Source organism: Capra hircus, chromosome 4, assembly GCF_001704415.2.
Source record: "Capra hircus breed San Clemente chromosome 4, ASM170441v1, whole genome shotgun sequence".
Classification (NCBI taxonomy): Eukaryota; Metazoa; Chordata; class Mammalia; order Artiodactyla; family Bovidae; genus Capra; species Capra hircus.
The window spans coordinates 24,985,672-25,008,435 of record NC_030811.1 but is presented as its reverse complement, the minus strand read 5'-3'; the positions used below and the strand labels follow the sequence as shown (position 1 = coordinate 25,008,435).

General features: G+C 36.9%; 1 protein-coding gene across 4 annotated transcripts in view; it reads left to right on the top strand.

The window, feature by feature from the left end:
- Positions 1 to 22,764, top strand: part of MKLN1 (muskelin 1) — a 379,727-nt gene that overhangs the window by 322,919 nt on the left and 34,044 nt on the right. The window lies entirely within an intron of this gene.

Here is a 22,764-nt window from a genome sequence, read left to right as displayed (position 1 = left end):
AATGCTATATGAATTATTATTATGATGATTCCCTTTAACAGAAAGACAATATGCAAATTTGTAAAGAGATTATTTGTATGTGCACTTGTTAAGGGTGATTATAAGAATTAGTACCTTTTGAAAACTGTATGATCCTATATTTGCTAGTTCTTTCCACCTTCCATTTTCGCTAAGGTGACTTATATGTTAGACACATATAGTAGAGTATGTCTTTGTTCTTGAGGGAAGACTTCACATTGTTCATTGGTAATGCCTTATAACTTTATATTCTCAGCATCCAGAAAGTTATTCTCCTGATAATAAGGTGATTAGTTTGCCTGAAATAATCCCAGTTTATACATAATTATTAATAGTGTCCCATTCATTCTCTAAAGTTTCTTATTTTGGAAAACTCACATAGTTACCCTGCTTGGTAGTCACTTTGCCTGCATTTAGTATACACAGAATAATGATATTTGTTTAAGACTCAGTGCTTTAAAGTGCCTAATTAGAGCATTAGGGTAAGAAATTAGATTAGCTTGCTTTTCCTTTTATCTATTTGTTTTTGCTTTTCCTTTTACTATTTATTATATATATATATTTATAATAGTTGCTTATATTTAGGAAGAGTTTTTTTAAAAAAAGATAACACTGTAATAAAAAAGTACATGCGAGGCAGTTTGACCCTCAGGATCCTTCCCCCATACTTCCTATTGGGCAGAGGCTAGAATTTCATATCCTGGAGAAATATAGGCTCTGTGAAGGCAGAGAGAACAGGGTGTAAAATAGGAGAATTAAGTCCATGTACTGAATAGTGGAACTTCTAACCCTTTCCCTGCTGTTAGGATTCTAGGCATGTGTCTCCTACAAAAGTTTAGTATCACCTTCTCTAGAGGAAATATGTGGTGTCATAGAAAAGATTTCCAGATACAGTTGTTTGGGGTACCGGCCTCCACTAAGATGTCTGATCTTTCTGGCTAGCCCCCAGTACAGTGGTTACTTTCATGGCCCAGTTCCCCTGCGGTGTTCCCCATTGTATAAATGCTATTTTCAGTTAAATTTTATTTCTTCACTGTAAATGAACTGTCAGTTAATGATCAAGATCGGTTTTCTAAGAGAAAAGGATATTGCATCCATAAAACAATAATAGGATACAATGAAAGATCAGAGACTAAGAAAGACCTTTTGGAAATAAATTTTGTTAAAAAATAGAAGAGTAGTAAGACATCTCCTGAGAAACAGACAAAGAGACAGAGATGGTAGAAACTGGAGAAAATAAGGACCTTAGAAAAACAGTGTAAGAGGTCTGGTGTTAAACTAATAAGAGTTTCTCTATCTATGGAGAGCAAGGAGAATGTGCGAGACAAGATTATAAAATGAAGGACTAACAGAAAATTTCCCTAAACTGAAAAGTATTGGTCTGCAGATTATAAATGGCCCCTTTTGGATGTCAGTACTTTGAATTAAAAGAACAAACCCTTCTCAATCAGATGACATATCATTGCTCATTGTGGAATTTTACATATCAGTCATAAAAAGAATATCTGAAAAGCTACCAATGTAAAATGAGGTCACATTCAAAGAAACAGGTCTTAGAATGCTAGAAATTTCAGCAACATTGGAAGCTAAAGGGGGAAACAAGGTCTTAAAAATTCTGAGGGAAAATTATCATCAACCTGGAATTCTATTTCTAGCCAAACACCAAGGAAATGAGGGAAGAAATGATATTTTCAGATATACCAGGTTTATCAGTGGGGTATGTGTGTGTGTGCACATAATAGAAAACCAAGAGAATGGCTTAAACAAATCGGGAATCTTTTGTCTCACGGGATGAGAAATCTAGATGTAGATAATCTGGGACTGATGTATAAGAAATGTCATAAATGCTCTCAGGTTCTTTTTCATATGTTTTTCTATTTTTAACTGGTTTATTGACTATGCCAAAGCCTTTGACTGTGTAGATCACAATAAACTGTGGAAAATTCTGAAAGAGATGGAAATACCAGACCACCTGATCTGCCTCTTGAGAAACCTATATGTAGGTCAGGAAGCAACAGTTAGAATTGGACATGGAACAACAGACTGGTTCCAAATAGGAAAAGGAGTACGTCAAGGCTGTATATTGTCACCCTGCTTATTTAACTTATATGCAGAGTACATCATGAGAAACGCTGGGCTGGAAGAAGCACAAGCTGGAATCAAGATTGCTGGGAGAAATATCAATAACCTCAGCTATGCAGATGACACCACCCTTATGGCAGAAAGTGAAGAGGAACTAAAAAGCCTCTTGATGAAAGAGGAGAGTGAAAAAATTGGCTTAAAGCTCAACATTCAGAAAACGAAGATCATGGCATCTGGTCCCATCACTTCATGGGAAATAGATGCGGAAACAGTGTCAGACTTTTATTTGTTTGGGCTCCAAAATCACTGCAGATGGTGACTGCAGCCATGCAATTAAAAGACGCTTCCTCCTTGGAAGGAAAGTTACGACCAACCTAGATAGCATATTAAAAAGCAGAGACATTACTTTGCCAACAAAGGTCCGTCTAGTCAAGGCTATGGTTTTTCCTGTGGTCATGTATGGATGTGAGAATTGGACTAGAAAGAAAGCTGAGCGCCAGAGAATTGATGCTTTTGAACTGTGGTGTTGGAGAAGACTCTTGAGAGTCCCTTGGACAGCAAGGAGCTCCAACCAGTCCATCCTAAAGGAGATCAGTCCTGGGTGTTCATTGGAAGGACTGATGTTAAAGCTGAAACTCCAGTACTTCGGCCACCTCATGCGAAGAGCTGACTCATTGGAAAAGACTCTGATGGTGGGAGGGATTGGGGGCAGGAGGAGAAAGGGACGACAGAGGATGAGATGGCTGGATGGCATCACCAACTCAATGGACATGAGTTTGAGTGAACTCCGGGAGTTGGTGATGGACAGGGAGGCCTGGCGTGCTGCGATTCATGGGGTCGCAAAGAGTCGGACACGACTGAGCGACTGAACTGAACTGAACCTCATGGTGGCAAGTTGACTGACACACCTCTAACATCATGCCTTCCTTCCAAATAGGAAAAAAGGAAGGAGAGCCAAATGTGCCCAGAAAGCTCCCTACTGACATTTCATTGACTAGAACTATGAAACATGGCTTCAGGAGAGTCTGGGAAAGCAAGCATTTAGCTTTTCCAGCCTTTGTATTGTATACAGAGTAAGGGATTTGGAAATGGCTGTTGGATCATGCAGTTAACAGTGTCTGCCACACAAGATTTAAAAAATGATCATCTTTTATGCACTCTTTTTCAGAAGTTAGTACGACATATATACTAACAAAGGGAGTAAAAGTAGTTAAAAAGAAAACATTGTGAGAACGGAGGAAAAGAGAATCTAACACAGGAAAGCAATGAAGGTCCATCCCAACATGATACCTGCACAACAAATGTATGAACACCCAGTTCATATTGGAGCAGGAGGACATAGGAAAATAGACCTCTCCTCCTCACCAAAAAGTGAGGTTGACTAAAAGTAGATAAGAGATAAAAGTAGACTAAATAGATGTTTGAACAATTGGAATATAAAAGGTATTAATCGGTAAATAATATCTGATGTAAGAGGATAGGAACACAGCAGGAAAATAAAATATTTTTAAAAAGCAGACCTCATCATAGTACAGTTTTTGGCTCTACAATGAGCAGTATCCCCCTCTTCATAATAATGCAAAAGCTAAAATCAATTTAACCAAAAATTGGGATAAAATTTAGTGGGAAGATAGCATCAAGGTAGTAAAATTCTTCATCTACTATAACAAGAAGTCAGTAGGTGCTGATATAATGTAAAACTATGGAAAGAAGTGGGCTTCCCTTGTGGCTCAGCTGGTAAAGAATCTGTTTGCAGTTTGGGAGACCTGGGTTAGGAAGATCCCCTGGAGAAGGGAACAGCTACCCACTCCAGTATTGTGGCCTGGAGAATTCCATGGACTGAAATTCCATAGAAAGAAATATTCTAAGAAATGACTAATAACATTATTTACCATGTCTAAAATTTTCTATCTTGTTTACTCATTTATTTTCTACTACCATAGGATAATGTGGAGGCATATGATTTAATCTTTGATTTCCTCTAGCTTTTAAAACTTAATCTAGTTTTCCATTTAAATTACTAGGAAGATGGAATAATAATCCCCTACAATTCTTACTCAGCTCTGCCTGAAAAACAGGTAGTGAAAATAGTAATTGATTCGATAGGTATGTGTTAAAAACTTCTACATGCTGGCTCATGCTAGACTGGAGATACATTGGAATTAGATGATCATGGTCTCTCAGAGTGCTTATAATGTATCTAGTAAGTAATGTTCTGATGGATTATAGTTGATCAGTTGGTAAGTCATGTCTAACTCGTTGTGACCCCATGAATTGCAGCTTGCCATCCCTGTCCTTCACTCTCTCTCAGAGTTTGCTGAAACTCATGTCCATTGAATTGATGATGCTTTCCAGCCATCTCATTCTCTGCCACCTGCTTCTGCTGCCCTCGATCTTTTGACCGTCAGGGTCTTTTCCAGTGAGTCGGCTCTTCACAGTAGGTGGCTAAATATTGGAGCTTCAGCTTCAGCATCAGTCCTTCTGTTGAATATTCAGAGTTGATTTCCTAATGGCTATTCTTTATTTAGACCCTAAATGCCAGTTACTAAGCATGGAACTTCATAAATAGTTCTAATTGGTAGTATTAGTCTCATTTACTAGATGAGAAAAATTAAACTTAGTGAAGTACTGTCTTATTAATATACAACTAGATAATGATACAGCCAGGGTTTAGAAGTTGAGGTGCAAAGAAGGTTTTTTGTTTGTTTTTTTGAGGTACAAAGGTTTTTTCGGTTTTTTATTCTTGACCATCCTAAAGTACTCCCCAAGATTAAAAGGAAAAAGTGGTGAAGTGCTAGTGGTAAAGACTGAGCAAAAAAAATGCACTATGACAATAAATAGGCTTTAATGACTATCATTTGAATATTTTAAAAATGAATTATTATTATTATTTAGTAATTTTCAGAATTGGTCAATATATTTCATTCATTGCTATGGCTAACTTTAAGGCCAGCAATGAATGGCCATAATTGTTCTTTTTGTTCAATTTTGTTTTGATTATAAGAGTAATAATATGCTTGTTGTAGAGAATTTGAAAAATACAGAAAGATGTAAAACAGAAACTATATCAAACCATTCAGACATAATCTGTTAAAATTTTATTTATGTATTTCCTTCTAGTCTTTTTAAGCTTATTTATTTTATAAAATTTAGCACAATTTTATATTCTGTCCCTGGAGAAGGGAATGGCAACCCACTCCAGTATTCTTGCCTGGGAAGTCCCATGAACACAGGAGCCTGCTGTGCTGTAGTCCATGGGGTTGCAAAGAGTCAGACACCACTGAGTGACTGACAGTTCTGTTTTTAAACTTACATTAAGTTGTGGTATATTTTTGTCATTATGGTTTTATTACCAAAAGATAAGTGGATTTATTGCTTAATTAGTGCTTTAATCAACTTTTATAAAATGAAAGTCACCAATATTGCTATGGGTTCTTTAATTTTTTTATTGCTTTGTGGTGAATTATCCCACAGTGCAAGCAAGTTTTTTTGTTAATTTAATAGTAATTGTTGATCATCTACTAACATCGAAGTTTGGCCTTCTCCCTCCGTTTCTCCCAATATATTTCAGTGCCTTATGTATGCTAAGTATGTTTAGGTTCATAGCTGTGGACTAGAGGATAAGATACCTTCTCTCAAAGGACTCTTTTTAGTGAAGAGAGACCTACGCTTGCTTTCTAAGTACTGTGAAGAAAAAAAATTGAATGCTATAATAGTGAGTAACATGAGAGGACCCACTTAGATAGAATAGGTTGGGAAACTGTTTCCGAGGAGGCAAGCTTTAAGATTTCAGACAAGAAACAGAGAGTTAGGAAGAACTGTGTTACGAACTGAGGGAAGTGCATACACAAAGATTTCAAAGCAGAAAAGAATTTAATGTGTTCCCAAAGCAGAGGGAGCTAGTGCATATCAAAGGTGAGACAAGTTACGTGAAGTGAGGTTGGAGAAATAGTTAAGTCTGATTATTCAGTGCCTTGTACAATACAAATACAAGAAATCTGTTTTTTTTTCCCCTAAAAAATATAGAAGATTATTGAAAGGTTTAATGCTAAGGGCTTTTTTGTTGTTGTTTTAATTGAAGTGTAGTTGATTTACAGTGTTCTGTTAGTTTCTGGCATACAGTTGATTTAATTTTCTATAGTATGTGCATATTCTTGCCACCTCTTGCCAAGAATACACACATACTATAGAAACTAGCATGCTGCAGTCCCTGGTCTCGCAGAGTCACACACAACTGAGTGAGTGAACTGAACTGAGTATGTGTGTATACATATTTATGTGTGTATATATATGCTCTTTTTCTGATTCTTTTCCATTGTAGTTTATTATACTAAATGTAAAGTTTTCTATAATATACAGTAGGACCTTGTTATTTATCTATTTTACATATAGTAGTTTGTATCTACTAATCCCAAATACTTACTTTATCCCTCCAGCCCCATCCTTTCCACTTTGGTAACCATTAGTTTGTTTTGTCTGTGAGCCTGTTTCCATTTTGTACATAAGTTTGTTTGTGTCGTATTTCAGGTTCCACATGTAAGTGATATCTTATGATTTTTGTCTTTCTCTGTCTGATTTACTTCAGTTCAAATGATAATCTCTAGGTCCATCCGTGTTGCTGAAAATGAATGCTAGGGTTTTGATCTGATTAAAGTTTTGAAAATATCATTCTTTTGTCTAAATGTACATTTTCCAAGTGTTTAATATTGACAGTATGCCTGTAAATTGCATTGTCCAAAGGTTATGTATACAACAGGCTATGTGTACATCCTTTAACTGAAGATTTTTATGGCAGAGTTGAGCATCTGGTTAGAACCTGCCTAAAACTGTTGCCATTACTACTTGGAATTGTGAAACCTCAGTGTCTCTGCTGGCATATTAGAGTGAAACTGAAATTACTTTCTTTTCATTTTTCTTTCTTGTTTTTTCCATCTCTCCCTTTCTCCTTTCCTTAGGTCACTTCCTTCCATCCCTCCTTCCTTTACTCCTCTCTCTTCCTTCCCATTTTCCCCTTCTTCTCTGCTCCCTTCTTTAAGTCCCCTTTTTTCTCTCTGTCTGTCTTCTTGGTGCATCCTCCACTCCTCCCTTAAGAGGGACTTCTAAATAGTGGCCAGGATTAAGAATCACTCTTCTAGCTCTCCCAGAGCCTATCTCAGTCCTTAATCAAGTAAGCATGGACAGGTTACTTAATGTTAAGCCTTACTTTACGTGTCTATAAGTGACCCAAATTATATTTTAAGTAAAATGGTATCTCATTTATAGCCACTCTAGGAGTAGAAGTGGATTGACACTAGTTTGAGCTGGTGTTATTGTTGGGTACCTCAGTTTTCACACATGTATGTCAATACTGCCTACAGGTTCATTGATCTATCCAGTAATCAAGTCATATTAGTTTTACCTCCATCTTCTCTCTGTTCGTATTGCTATTTCACTAGTTTGGACTGCCAGCACCTGCTTGACCTATGTCTCTAGTATTCTTCTTCCTGTGTATCCCATCCCTCCCCTAAACCATTCTTCACACTTTGAGCAGAATGCAACTGTGTCTGTGTTACCAATTAAGTACAGAACCGTATACTTTAACATTTATTCAACAAATACCTTTTGGTCATGTTCTAGGTGCCAGATAATCTAAGCACTAGGGATAAAACTATAAATAAGAGCTCTAACTTCATGGATCTTATAGTTGTGCATAGGGAAGAAAAAATAGTAGATTAACACCTTACCTTTTGATTAGTACTAATAAGAGAAGAAAATACCCTTATTTTTGGCCATGTGACACAGCTTGTGGGATCTTAGTTCCTGAACCAGAGATCGAACCCAGGCCCCCAGCAGTGAAAGCTCCAAGTCCTTATCACTAGACCACCCCAGGATTCCCAGGAAATCTTTTGAAAATAGAAACCTGATCATTTTTCTCTCCCTTGCTTAAGATTTTTTTTTAATTGTTCTTCTTTGCCCTCAGATTAAGTCTAAACTCAGCCTAACTCACAGATTCCTTTACAATATGCCTCAGCTTAGTTAGTTCCCCATTCTTGATATCCACCCTCACCTTGCCACCAATTCTTTTTTTCATGACCACTCAATATTAATTATCAATGGCATATTTTTCATGCTTTTGAGGTTTTTCCCATAGTGTTCTCCCTACCCAAGTCACTCTTTCCTCCTACCTCCAAAGTGTACCTGATTTTTGCTCATCTTTTAGATCTTAGCTTATAGAGCATTGTCTCCTGAAATTCTTTAACTCCTCAAACCCAGGTTAGGGATTAGAGCATATTGTTTTAACCTTAGTTGTTAACATGATTCTGAATATTTATCTGGCAGTATAATCTTGACTCTGCTTTTCAAAACCTCAAAAAAAAAAAAAACTACTGAAATACACAGACTTTATTCAGGATTTCTTAAAGAGTATTCAATCTTTTCAGTACTCCTAGTCTAAAATTTTTTTCACTGGCTTAAGTTAGACCAATTAGAAGACCTCAGGTCAGAACTATGGTGTATGTATTGTCCTCCCATAGAGTTACTTTTAGCTGATTTTTAAAACTCTGTTTAAATTTTAATTTTATCTTGTTAGAAAATTACTTACTTTGTAAGCCATTCAAAGTCCTTTTAAGGATAAGACACAGTACTATTTAAACTTCTATATTATTAAATATCCTTAGAAAATACCAATTTTATTATATGGATGCTCTGTAGTTTATTTAAACATTCTATTTATTAACTTCTTCTAAACCTGTTTTATTATAGTTAATTAGTATAATTTGAGATGGACTTAACACATAATTGCTATGTTTCTGTGATTCAGTAATGTGAGTTATCTGATGAAAACTGCTTTTATGTGAGCTTCAAATTGGATTGTTTACAGTCATAATAGAAATTTGTATGAACTGTTGAGACCACCAATTAGAGATAGTATATCTAGTTGTAAAATTACTGCTTCTTGTTATAATTTCTTATTGTATCAAATACTGTAAAATCTTAAATGATTGCTATTTATAATGACTTAAATGAATTAACTCAGATTTAGCATTTTAAGACCTAAAGAAACATCAACTCTTTTTTTTTTTCAACTCTAATTTTTTTAACTAGAGTATAACAGTTTTGTGTTTTCCTTAGAAGGAAATTAAAATTTAAATCAGTGGATTGACAGCTGCTTAGGAAAAAAGGATTTACTGGTATTGTGTCTAACACATACATAATTACATCAAAATTCAGCGCATCAAAAATTTGAGTTTATTTCTGCATAACTTTTGGCAATAGGTCTGTGAACACAGGGGGTTTAGCAGACTTCCCATATGTAAGCTCTGTTTAACACTAATTGAAAATTATGTTTAGAAGATCTGTCACACAACCAGAACTTTATGGTTTGCTCTAGAAACTCAGCTGACAATAATGGAACTGCTTTCTCATATCTGTTTTTTTTTTATTCAAGGTAACAAACATATATTGTGTCTTCAACATTTGCCAGATACTAAATAGGGCATTGATGATACAGAACTCTTATAAACATCTAGTTCCTACTGTATAGTAATTAATGTGTTTACTTGTTGTGTTCCTTAAATTCTGTCGACTCTATTTTCCCACATCTGCCAGTGTTTATACCATTCTGTCCTAACCATAGTGGCAGCTTGTTAGAATTGAAAGAATAGTGAATTCAGAATCAGAGGATCTGATCTTTCTTCATCTGGGTCTGCCACTCATCCTTCTGTAGCTTTGGCAAAATTGTGTAATTTCTCTGGACCTGATTGTTCATCTGAAAACGGGATTGGACCAGTTGATCTTAAAGGCTCGTCATCTAGCTCCAAAATTTTGACAGTTAAATTTTGTCCCTTTTTGCCGTTATCAGGCTGTGAAAATAAAAAATGAGGGCTGTGTTAGTCATGTCTGCAAGATTTGATTTATCTATAAACATTTTCATGAAAACTTTAAATGCAAAATCTACTGATTTTCAGCCTTGGAATGTGCTTATTGACATTGGTGTTTTGTTTTTCTTTAATCTTTGTGTGTGTGTAAGTTCCTATATTCTTGACCCTTTTACTCTTAACAGTTAACTAAATAAGGCCAGTTCGGCAGTGTAGAGAAGACCCTGGAACGAATGTTTTGCTGTCATTTACACAGATTAGTTACTGAGCTAGGAGATGAGGGTGCCTATTTTTAATGTAACTAGACTTCATTGCTTTCTGTTTAGCATCTTTTATATTAGGTGTGCCATTATTCTGATAAACTGGATTATGTACTTTTTTTCTTCTCAACGTTACTGGTGGTAATAACTTTGCATAACTTCCCCCTTTCACTCTTGCAGGGGTATTTTTGCTAGTTATAAGCTTATAAAGGTATTTCATATTTTAAATATAAAATTTAGGTCATATGGGACTTCCTGATGGAGCAATGTATAAGAATCAGTCTGCCAGTGTAGGGGACACGGGCTCAGTCCTTGGTCTGGGAAGATTCCACATGCTGAGAGCAGCTAAGCCCATGTGCCCACGCTCTAGGTCCTGCAAGCCACAACTGCTGAGCCTGTGCTACAGCTGCTGAAGCCTGTGCTCCTAGAGCCTGTGCTCCACAGCAGGAGAAGCGACTGCCATGAGAAACCTGTGCACCACAACGAAGAGTAGCCACCCTTGCCATAGCTAGAGAAAGGCTGCATAAAACAACAAAGAACCAGTGCAGCCAAAAGTGAAAAAGTAAAACTTAGGTCATTTGATAGTAAATGTGAATTAAAGTTCACCTGTAAAAAGAAGCATTCAAGAACACTAAAGATAGTTTTGAAAATGAAAGATAATATAATATTACCAAGTATTTAGAAAGCTATAATTTTGTGCAGATTAATGGAATGGAATGCAGCAGACACTATAAAATATACCTAATTACATATGAGAATTTAGTATATGGTAAAGTGGCATTGCCAGTCAGAGAAGGAAAATAGATTATGCAGTAAATGATACTGAGATGTCGCTTAAGACCTGACAAGCAAAAAGCAAAATCCCGACTCTAATTGATGTCTATGTATCACAAAAAAAATTCTGGGTACACTCAAGTTTTATACTTAACAAATAAAAATATAAGTCTAGTTGCTTTTAATAATTTAGGATAGAGAAGCCTTTCCAACCATGACAGAAAACCCAGAAGCGGTAAAAAAAAAAGAGAGAGATTGATTTTTTGCAAATTAAAAATTATATATATAAAAATATTTAAATATCAAATGATAAATGACAAACTGGAAACTGAGACAAAGGTTAATGTCCTATTTTTTAAACAAAAGACTCTTACAAATCAATTAAAAAAAGGAATAATTTTATAGTAGAACAGTGACAAATGATAGAACTAGATAGTTCAAAGAAAAATACAACTCAAGTAGCTGACAGATTTACTTTTGTATAATGCACAGCTCCATTCATAATTTTTTAAATGTAAATTAAAGGATCACTCATTGAATGTTTTTATCTAATAAAATATACATACACTCTTTGACCAAACATTTTTTTCCGGAATTTACCCTGCTTACACATGTACTGATGCATAAAAGTAAGTTATACAGAGATACTTAATGTGACATTGTTTGCAAGAGTTAAGAAATACAGAAACAACTTTATCCACCAGTAGCTAACCAGTTATGTTTGCTCTATTCAATGAGATGAATTCTTTGTAACTTCATGCAATTGAGATAGATTAATGAATACTACATTGTTGGGTGTCAAAAGCTAGTTGGAATTTTACAGAAGGCAAATAATGAGTAGTAGAAACCTAGGTTCAGGTAAAATAATAGTTTTAATAAAATCCAAAAGTTTATTTGGAACTGCAGAAGACCCAGAATTGCCAAAGTAATCCTGAGAAAGAAGGACAAAGCTGGAAGCATAACCCTTCCAGACTTCAGACTATACTTCAAAGTGCAGTAATCAAAACAGCATGGTATTCACACAGAACAGATCAACAGAACAGAAAAGGAAGCCCAGAAATAAACCCACATACTTATGGTCAGTTAATCTACAACAAATGAGGCAAGAATATACAGTGGAGAAAAGACAGTCTTTTCAACAAGTAGTATTGGGAAAACTGGACAACTATGTGCAAAATAATGAAATTAGAACATTCCCTTGTCCAAAAATAAACTCAAGTTCATCCATATACAGAAATAAACTCAAAATGGTTTAAAGACCTAAATGTATGACGACACCGTAAAACTCCTAGAAGACATAGGTGCAACACTGACATACATCTTAACAGTATTTTCTTAGATTACTCTCAAGGCAAAAGAAATAAAAGCAAAAGTAAATGGGGCCTAATGGGTGTTCATTGGAAGGACTGATGCTAAAGCTGAAACTCCAATACTTTGGCCACCTCATGCGAAGAGTTGACTCATTGGAAAAGACCCTGATGCTGGGAGGGATTGAGGGTGGGAGGAGAAGGGGACGACAGAGGATGAGATGGCTGCATGGCATCACCGACTCGATGGACGTGAGTTTGGGTGAACTCCGGGAGTTGGTGAGGGACAGGGAGGCCTAGCATGTTGCGATTCATGGGGTTGCAAAGAGTCAGACACGACTGAGCGACTGAACTGAATGAAATTTTAAAAGGTTTTGCACAACAAAGGAAATGGTCAACAAAATGAAAAGATAATCTATGGAATGAGAGAACACATTTGCAAGTGATGCAGCTAACAAGAAATTAATATCCAGAATATGCAAACAGCTCATACAACTCAGTGTCGAAAAACAACCCAATCAAAAAGTGGGCAGAAGACCTGAATATAAATTTTTCCAAAGACTTTCTGATGGCTAACTGGCTGTTAGTCAGTTGTGTCTGACTCTGCGGCCCCATGACTGTAACCTGCAGGCTCCTCTGTCCGTGTAGTTCTCCAAGCAAGAATACTGACACGAGTAGCCATTTCCATCTTCTGGGGATCTTCCCAACCCAGGGATCAAACCCAAGTCTCCTGATTCTTTACCGTCTGAGCCACCAGGGAAGCCCAAAACGATTCACAGCATTGCTAATTATTAGAGAAATGCAAATCAAAAACCACAGTGGTATTGCTTCACACCTATCAGAATAGCTATCATCAATATATATACAAGTAGCAAATGTTGGAGGGGATGTGGAGGAAAGGGAACTCTTGTATTCTGTTGGTATAAATGTAAATCAATGCAGCCACTATGTAAAACAATATGGAGGTTACTTTAAAAGCTAAAGATAGAACTGTCATATGATACAGCTATTCCACTCCTGGGTGTATATTTGGAAAAAGTAAAAGCTTTAATTTGCAAGGATACATGAACCCTGATGTTAATAGCAAGACTATTTATAATAGCCAAGACATGAAAGTAACCCAAGTGCCTGTCAACAGACAGTTGACCTAAGAAGATGGCTCACTGTGTCTGTGTGTGTATAAATATTTTTGTGGGTTAGTTGCTCAGTCGTGTCTGACTCTTTGCTTCCCCATGGACTATATGTAGCTTACCAGGCTCCTCTCAGCCATAAAATAAGAATGAAATACTCCCATTTGCAGCAACATGGATGGACTTAGAGAATATAATGATTAGTGACTTGTCAGAAGAAGACAAATACTATATAATATATAATCCCTTGTATGTGGAATCTTAAAAAATAATACAAATGAATATATATAGAAAATGAACTTCTGGTTACCTAAAGAGAGGAGGAAGGAGGGACAAATTAAGAATAAGGGATTAACAGATGCAAACTACTGTTTATCAACACATGAGCAACAGGGATTTACTGTATAACACAAGGAATTGTACCCAATATGTTATAATAACCCATAATGGACTACCTGGAGAAGGAAATGGTGAGCCACTCCAGTATTCGTGCCTGAAAAATCCCATGGACAGCGTAGCCTGGTAGGCTGTTGTCCATGGACTCACAGAGTTGAACATGACTGAGCACAGAGCACATAATGGAATATAATCTACAGAAAAAAGAATCACTGTGCTGTACACCTAAAACTAACACAATAAATCAATTTCAATGAAAGCAAATAGTAGAAGTTTTAAACTGGAGCTGCTACTGAAACTGAGTAGGATCTCATTCAAAACTTCAAATGTCCCAGATTTAGAAGAAAAGAATGTGGCAGACACTGTCAGTTGCTACCCTATAATCATTAGCTCTTGTTAACCAAACCATGATTTTGTTTACTGACAAGTTGCCCAGCCCCAGGAGTTGAATAGTGATTATTCTAAAATAGTCATTTTTATCCTTTGCCAGATTATTTCATTTTCCCTGCCTTCCACATGATACAGTTCTGGCCAATGAGCACAAGGAAAGGCTCCAGGAGGACACTTGCAAAAGCTATTTTCCAGAAGAAAACAAATGCCGAAAGAGTCCTTTCCCTCTCTGGTTTGACTGCTCTATAAAACAATGTGATGCTTAGAGCTGGTACTGGCAACGTGAAAAGAATGGAAAGCCAAGAGAATTCTAAGAATGATAACCTAGCATTATTATTTGGTTGAATTGCTGAAACCATTCTGGAACTATCTACTTGCAAAAATATATTTTATGAACTAATTTATGATTATTCAGATTTCCTGTTACTTGAAGCTGAAAATATTCTAACAGAATTTGTGGAAATCTGTTTTTGTTAAACTTCGTATTTCTGTGAAAGTCACTCAGTTGTGTCCGCCTCTTTCAACCCTGCCAGGCTCCTCTGTCTATGGAATTCTCCAAGCAAGAATACTGGAGTGGGTAGCCATTCCCTTCTCCAGGGGATCTTGCCAACACAGAGATTGAACCCAGGTCTCCTGCATTGCAGCTAGATTCTTTACCGTCTGAGCCACAAGGGAAGCTTATTTTTCTGTGTCAATTCTAAAAATTATTTTTTCCTGTCTTAAAGCAATAATAATGAAAATGTAGGTGCATTGGATCATGAAGCAAAAATAGAGTTCAGATTAGTTCATGAAGGCAAAAAAGTATCTCCTCAGAAATTGAAATAACTTTTTATGTTTTTATCCTCCCTATAAGGTTTCCTTGTATTACAAATTCTGGTACTCTCCTATTAGGTAAATCAAAGGTGAAAAAAAAATGTGAATCAGTCTGTCAGATAAAATATTTTACTGAATTTCCCTTTTATCAGTTCTATTTCAAGTTTTAAAGATGCTAACAAAAAAATAGTAGAGTTGGATGATTATCATTGTAATTTCTTGGAAAAACTATAAAAATAGCAGATTGGCAATAATAGTTTTATGTTGTACAATTCTTATTCTCTATTTTCACAGACAAGTGTCCTTCCAAAATGTGTTCCTGACTAACATACGATCTTGTTGGCTGATCTGTTTGATTAATTTTACTCTGTGAGTCCATTTTTCAGGAATGGTTAAAGTTCCTGGCATTCAGTAACTTTTTAGCAGTTGAATCTGAAATGCTTTAAAATATTATATGTTGCAGATCTTCTGTCCTTTGCCCCTCCTGTGGGTACTACCCATTCAGTTCAGTTCAGTTCAGTTGCTCAGTTATGTCCAACTCTTTGCGACCCCATGAACAACAGCACACCAGGCCTCCCTGTCCATCACCAACTCCAGTTCACTCAAACTCATGTCCATCGAGTCGGTGATGCCCATCCAGCCATTTCATCCTCTGTCGTCCCCTTCTCCTCACACCCTCAATCCCTCCCAGCGTGAGTCTGTTCCAGTGAGTCAACTCTTCGCATGAGGTGGCCGAAGTATTGGAGTTTCAGCTTTAGCATCATTCCTTCCAAAGAATTCCCAGGACTGATCTTCTTCAGGATGGACTGGTTGGATCTCCTTGCAGTCCAAGGGACTCTCAAGAGTCTTCTCCAGCACCACAGTTCAAAAGCATCAATTCTTCGGTGCTCAGCTTTCTTCACAGTCCAACTCTCAAATCCATAAGTGACCACTGGAAAAACCATAGCCTTGACTAGACGGACCTTTGTTGGCAAAGTAATGTCTCTGCTTTTTAATATGCTAACATGAGAAGGCAATGGCACCCCACTCCAGTACTCTTGCTTGGAAAATCCCATGGACGGAGGAGCCTGGTGGGCTGCAGTCCATGGGGTCGCAAAGAGTCGGACACAACCGAGTGACTTCACTTTCACTTTTCACTTTCATGCACTGGAGACAGAAATGGCAACCCACTCCGGTGTTCTTGCCTGGAGAATCCCAGGGACGGTGGAGCCTGGTAGGCTGCCTTCTATGGGGTCGCACAGAGTCAGACATGACTGAAGTGACTTAGCAACAGGTTGATCATAACTTTCCTTCCAAGGAGTAAGCGTCTTTTAATTTCATGGCTGCAGTCACCATCTGCAGTGATTTTGCAACCCAAACAAAGTCTGACACTGTTTCCACTGTTTCCCCATCTATTTCCCATGAAATGATGGGACCAGATGCCATGATCTTCATTTTCTGAATGTTGAGCTTTAAGCCAACTTTTTCACTCTCCTCTTTCATCAAGAGATTTTTTAGTTCTTCTTCACTTTCTGCCATATGGGTGGTGTCATCTGCATAGCTGAGGTTATTGATATTTCTCCCAGCAATCTTGATTCCAGCTGTGTTTCTTCCAGCCCAGCGTTTCTCATGATGTACTCTGCATAGAAGTTAAATAAGCAGGGTGACAATATACAGCCTTGACATATTCCTTTTCCTATTTGGAACCAGTCTGTTGTTCCATGTCCAGTTCTAACTGTTGCTTCCTGACCTGCATACAGATTTCTCAAGAGGCAGGTCAGGTGGTCTGGTATTCCCATCTCTTTCAGAATTTTCCACAGTTTATTGTGATCCACACAATCAAAGGCTTTGGCCTAGTCAATAAAGCAGAAATAGATGTGTTTCTGGAACTCTCTCACTTTTTCCATGATCCAGGGGATGTTGGCAATTTGACCTCTAGTTCCTCTGCCTTTTCTAAAACCAGCTTGAACATCAGGAAGTTCACGGTTCACGTATTGCTGAAGCCTGGCTTGGAGAATTTTGAGGATTACTTTACTAGCGTGTGAGATGCGTGCAGTTGTGCAGTAGTTTGAGCATTCTTGGCATTGCCTTTCTTTGGGATTGGAATGAAAACTGACCTTTTCCAGTCCTGTGGCCACTGCTGAGTTTTCCAGACTTGCTGGAACATTGAGTGCAGCACTTTCACAGCATCATCTTTCAGGATTTGAAAGAGCTCAACTGAAATTCCATCACCTCCACTAGCTTTGTTCATAGTGATGCTTTCTAAGGCCCACTTGACTTCCAGGATGGAAGTCAAGGATGTCTGGATTCCAGGATGTCTGGCTCTAGGTGAGTGACCACACCATCATGATTATCTTGGTCGTGAAGATCTTTTTTGTACAATTCTTCTGTGTATTCTTGCCACCTCTTCTTAATATCTTCTGCTTCTGTTAGGTCCAGACCATTTCTGTCCTTTATCGAGCCCATCTTTGCATGAAATGTTACCTTGGTGTCTCTAATTTTCTTGAAGAGATCTCTAATCTTTCTCATTCTGTTTTCCTCTATTTCTTTGCATTGATTGCTGAGGAAGGCTTTATCTCTCCTTGCTTTTCTTTGGAACTCTGCATTCAGATGCTTATATCTTTCCTTTTCTCCTTTGCTTTTCACTTCTCTTCTTTTCACAGCTATTTGTAAGGCCTCCCCAGATAGCTTGTTTGCTCTTTTGCATTTCTTTTCCATGAGGATGGTCTTGATCCCTGTCTCCTGTACAGTGTCACGAACCTCCATTCATAGTTCTTCAGGCACTCTATCAGATCTAGTCCCTATTTCTCACTTCCACTGTATAATCATAAGGGATTTGATTTAGGTCATACCTGAATGGTCTAGTGGTTTTCCCTACTTTCTTCAATTTAAGTCTGAATTTGGCAATAAAGAGTTCATGAGCTAAGCCACGGTTAGCTCCTGGTCTTGTTTTTGTTGACTGTATAGAGCTTCTCCATCTTTGGCTGCCAGGAAGATAATCATTCTGATTTTGGTGTTGACCATCTGGTGATGTCCATGTGTAGAGTCTTCTCTTGTGTTGTTGGAAGAGGGTGTTTGCTATGACCAGTGCATTTTCTTGGCAAAACTCTATTAGCCTTTGCCCTGCTTCATTCCATATTCCAAGGCGAAATTTGCCTGTTACCCCAGGTGTTTCTTGACTTCCAACTTTTGCATTCCAGTCCCCTATAATAAAAGGACATCTTTTTTGGGTGTTAGTTCTAAAAGGTCTTGTAGGTCTTCATAGAACCGTTCAACTTCAGCTTCTTCAGCATCACTGGTTGGGGCATACGCTTGGATTCCTGTGATATTGAATGGTTTGCCTTGGAAATGAACAGAGATCATTCTGTTGTTTTTGAGATTGCATCGTTTGAGACTGCATCCAAGTGTTGCATTTTGGACTCTTGTTGACCATGATGGCTACCCATTTCTTCTAAGGGATTACTACCCACAGTAGTAGATATAATGGTCATCTGAGTTAAATTCACCCATTATAGTCCATTTTAGTTCGCTGATTCCTAGACTGTCGACGTTCACTCTTGGCCATCTTCTCTTTGACCCCTTCCAATTTGCCTTGATTCATGAACCTGACATTCCAGGTTCCTATGCAATATTGCTCTTTACAGCATCAGACCTTGCTTCTATCACCAGTCATATCCACAACTGGGTATTGTTTTTGCTTTGGCTCCATCCATTCATTGTTTCTGGAGTTATTTCTCCACTGAACTCCTGTAGCATATTGGGCACCTACCGACCTGGGGAGTTCCTCTTTCAGTATCCTTTCATTTTGCCTGTTCATACTGTTCATGGGGTTCTCAAGGCAAGAATACTGAAGTGGTTTGCCATTCCCTTCTCCAGTGGACCACATTCTGTTAGACCTCTCCACCATGACCCTCCCGTCTTGGGTGGCCCCACACGGCATGGCTTAGTTTCATTGAGTTAGACAAGGCTGTGGTCCATGTGATCAGATTGACTAGTTTTCTGTGATTATGATTTTAGTGTGTCTGCCTTCTGATGCCCTCTCTGAACACCTACCTTACTTGGGTTTCTCTTACCATTAAAAACTATTAAATCTTTTCAAGACAGGCTTGTTTTCTTCTTGGGAAGAGAATTAATACAGAATTAATCATTATGACATGTTGGACAGAAAACTTAGTTTTGACCTTTAGGTCTTTTTAGTTTTTGATAATGCCAATTTTGTTAGACTAGTTTTTATTTTTATTAAATTATTACAGAAATGATGTGCTATGCATAATTAATAAAATAATTCAAATAGTATAGAATGCTGTGAAATGAAAAGTATTTCTGCCAATATAGCTAACTAACCTAAGCTGCTGTTTCCTTTCCCCAAAATCATTCTTGAAAAAATAAAATGAGAGGCAGCTGGCCTCCATGAACTCTGAGACACAGGCAGCCTCTCCACTAAAATACCTTGAGTTAATTCTTGTTCCTTCACTATGGAAACTGGCAGTAGTAGCCCATACCACTAGTTCCAGAATCCAGAGAACAACATTATGGCAATGCAGAAACCCTAGTGCAGTGAAGTACTGATAAAAACAGATGTGGACTGACCATCTGCTCTCAGTAATTCATTTCTTCCTCTGTGTACCTTCAAGTCCAGGGAGACTACCTTCTACTTCCTCCAAAGGGTTTCAGCCTAGGAAATACTTCCATAGAGGTGTGGATGTATGTGATGTATCGATTCTCAGTTTCTATGCTTCAGTATCTATCCGATGACTCTTTCCCTCCAGTTTTTTTAAACTCATTGGTGCTGATGGTAGTTAAAGCCTTGCCTCTGGTGACCCCTAGTACATATCTTGATAGAATTGCTGATACCCGAGAAACATTATCTCACAGACCAATAAAGCTAAACATTTGAGAATTTCAGCTGTCCCTAAAGAAATTAGTAAGGTAACAGCATACATGATCTAAAGCAGGATTATTATAATAAATGAACCATGAATTTAAAACAACTGTGATCAGTATAAAGATATGAGGAAACACATATTTGTAAAATGAAATAAGATCATAAAAATAGAACCAAATGGAAATATTAGGTATGAAAAAATATTTGAAATGAAGAATGCAACAAATATTATAAATAGAATGGATATGAATGAATTAATTAGTTGAAAGATTAGAACGACTACTCTTCCAGGAAGAAATAGGAAAGAAATAAAGATGAAGAGATGGAAAATAGAAAGAGCGGCACCCAGTGTTCATTGCAGCACTGTTTACAATAGCCAAGACATGGAAGCAACCTAAAGGTCCATCAGCACATGAATGGATAAAGAAGATTAGTACATATATATACAATGAAATATTACTCCGCCATTAAAAAGAATGAAGTAATGCCATTTACAGCAACATGGATGGACCCAGAGATTATCATACTGAATAAAGTAAATCAGAGAAAGATATATGATGTCATACATATGCAGAATCTTTAAAAAATGATACAAATTGCACTTATTTATGAAACAGAAACAGACTCACAGACTTAGAGAACCAATTTTTGGTTATCGGAGGGCCAGTGTCATGGGGGAGGGATAGATTAGAAGTTTGGGATTGACAGGTGTGCACTACTTTATATTCAAAATAGATAACCAACAGACCTACTAATTAGCACAGAGAATTCTCAGTAAATAGTAATAACCTAAATGGGAAAATAATTTGAAATGAGACACTCATATATATGGGAAAGGAAAAGATATAGAGAAGAACTGTGCAAGTACCAACATCTTAACAGCAATTCCAGAAGACAAAAATGAAATTTTAAGAAGATGAAATAATTGAAGAAATAAAGATAATTGAAGAGATAAGTTTCTTAGAATTCAAAGATAAAAGGCTTCAGATTGGTGAAAGGGTTTATAGTATGCTAAATGGGAAAAATAAGGGAGAACACATACTTAAGACATATTTATTAAAGTAAAATTAGGAATGTTAAAGATGTAAAGCAAATTCTTAAAGATTTCAGAGAAAGAGTTGGTGGTCTGTAGGGAACAAGATAGCTAGGTATCATTTCAACAGCAAAGTGAATGGAAGAAAATAGTAAACTTTGAAAATACTCAAGGAAAATGTCTATGAACCAAGCAATTTATATCCCCCTAACTTTCATATGATGATAAAATAAAATATTATCAGATGTTTTTGCCTTGAAGTTTACCAAATGAAGACCCATATTGAAACCCATTTGAAAGCGAGACATGAGAAATCTAGAGGTGAGAGGTGGTAATCAAATTATCTTGAGGAAATTTATTATTGACTGAAGGAAAACATTAGGATCAAAATTCTAAGCATCCAAATATGACAGAGGGGGAAGGGGCACTATATAAATTCAAGTGTTGTGATTGGACTTAGAGGAAAAAATGTTCTACATTATTAAAACTTTTTCATTCCAAAATGTCTTATACACAGTGCTTAAGACCTAATGGGCCTTCATTTCCTTTCAAGCTTCCTTTTCTTTTCCTGTGTCATATATCACATATATAGACTAACCTGGTGACTCAGATGGTAAAACATCTGCCTACAGTGCGGGAGACCTGGGTTCGATCCTGGGTCGGGAAGATCCCCTGGAGAAGGAAATGGCAACCCACTCCAGTATTCTTGCCTGGAGAATCCCATGGACACAGTCCACAGGGTCGTAAAGAATCGGCCACGACTGAGTGACTTCACTATCACTGAATCACTGCCACTGTTTCTTCTAACCCATGTCGTTCTTTTTGTTGGATTCATTTTTGTTTAGTTGGACTAGCTCCTCAAAGAATTTTTTCAGATGCAGTCATCAGTATAAACTTAAATATATTTGCTGGTCCAAAAATTCCTTTATTTTGCCCTCACTATTGGGATTGCTAGTTTAATAGGAAATAGAATTTTTAGTTCCGTATCTTTATTTCCAAGAAAAATTTTGTTAATTGCTTAGTTATATTCTAGCATTCTTTATTACTGATAAAAGGTCTAATGTTAGTTTGATACTTATTCCTCTGTATATAATAACCTGCTTTTTCTCTCTGGAAGCTTTTAGAATTCTCTTTTAATCCCTGAATTTTTGAAATTTCACTGGGAGATGTGTGTATATGTGTGTGCTTAGTACCCCAGGCTCTTTCAAACAGAACACCCACTTATTTCTTTTGTCCAGGAAAGTTTTCTTTATTTCTTTTTTCTACATTATTTCATTTCTCCTTCTGGTGTACTTTTCAGAGAAATTTTTTACTTCCATGGGTTTATCCTCTGTGTCCCTTAACATTTTTCTATATCTTAATCATAATTTCTATATCTTTATGCTATATATTCTAATAATTTGTCAGTTATATCTTGAAATGACTGACTTTGTTTTTACTATACACATTTTGTTTTCATTCTATTTGATTTTCTGTTATAGTTTTACTTTTTAATGTCTTTTCATAATCTCTGCCTCTTTTTTGTGGAAGTTTATTTTTGTGTTATACATGTAATATTTTCTTTACTTTCTACAAGGGTAATGAGTTTGTGTTTTTTCTTCAGAGTTCTGTTCCTTTCTGTGATTTATCTTTTCTTGTTGTTCTGTTTGTTCATCTAGGTCCCTCTCTTTACATTGCTGATTTTTTTTTCTTATATTATCATGTGATTCTTATCTAAACATCAAAATTCTTTAATAAAGGACTATATTAGTTAAAGAAGGTAGTTGACAGTGGTTTCCTGTGCATTGTATGTCTCTTTTTTTTCAGTAGACGTCTCACTTTAACCAGACTCTGACTGACAG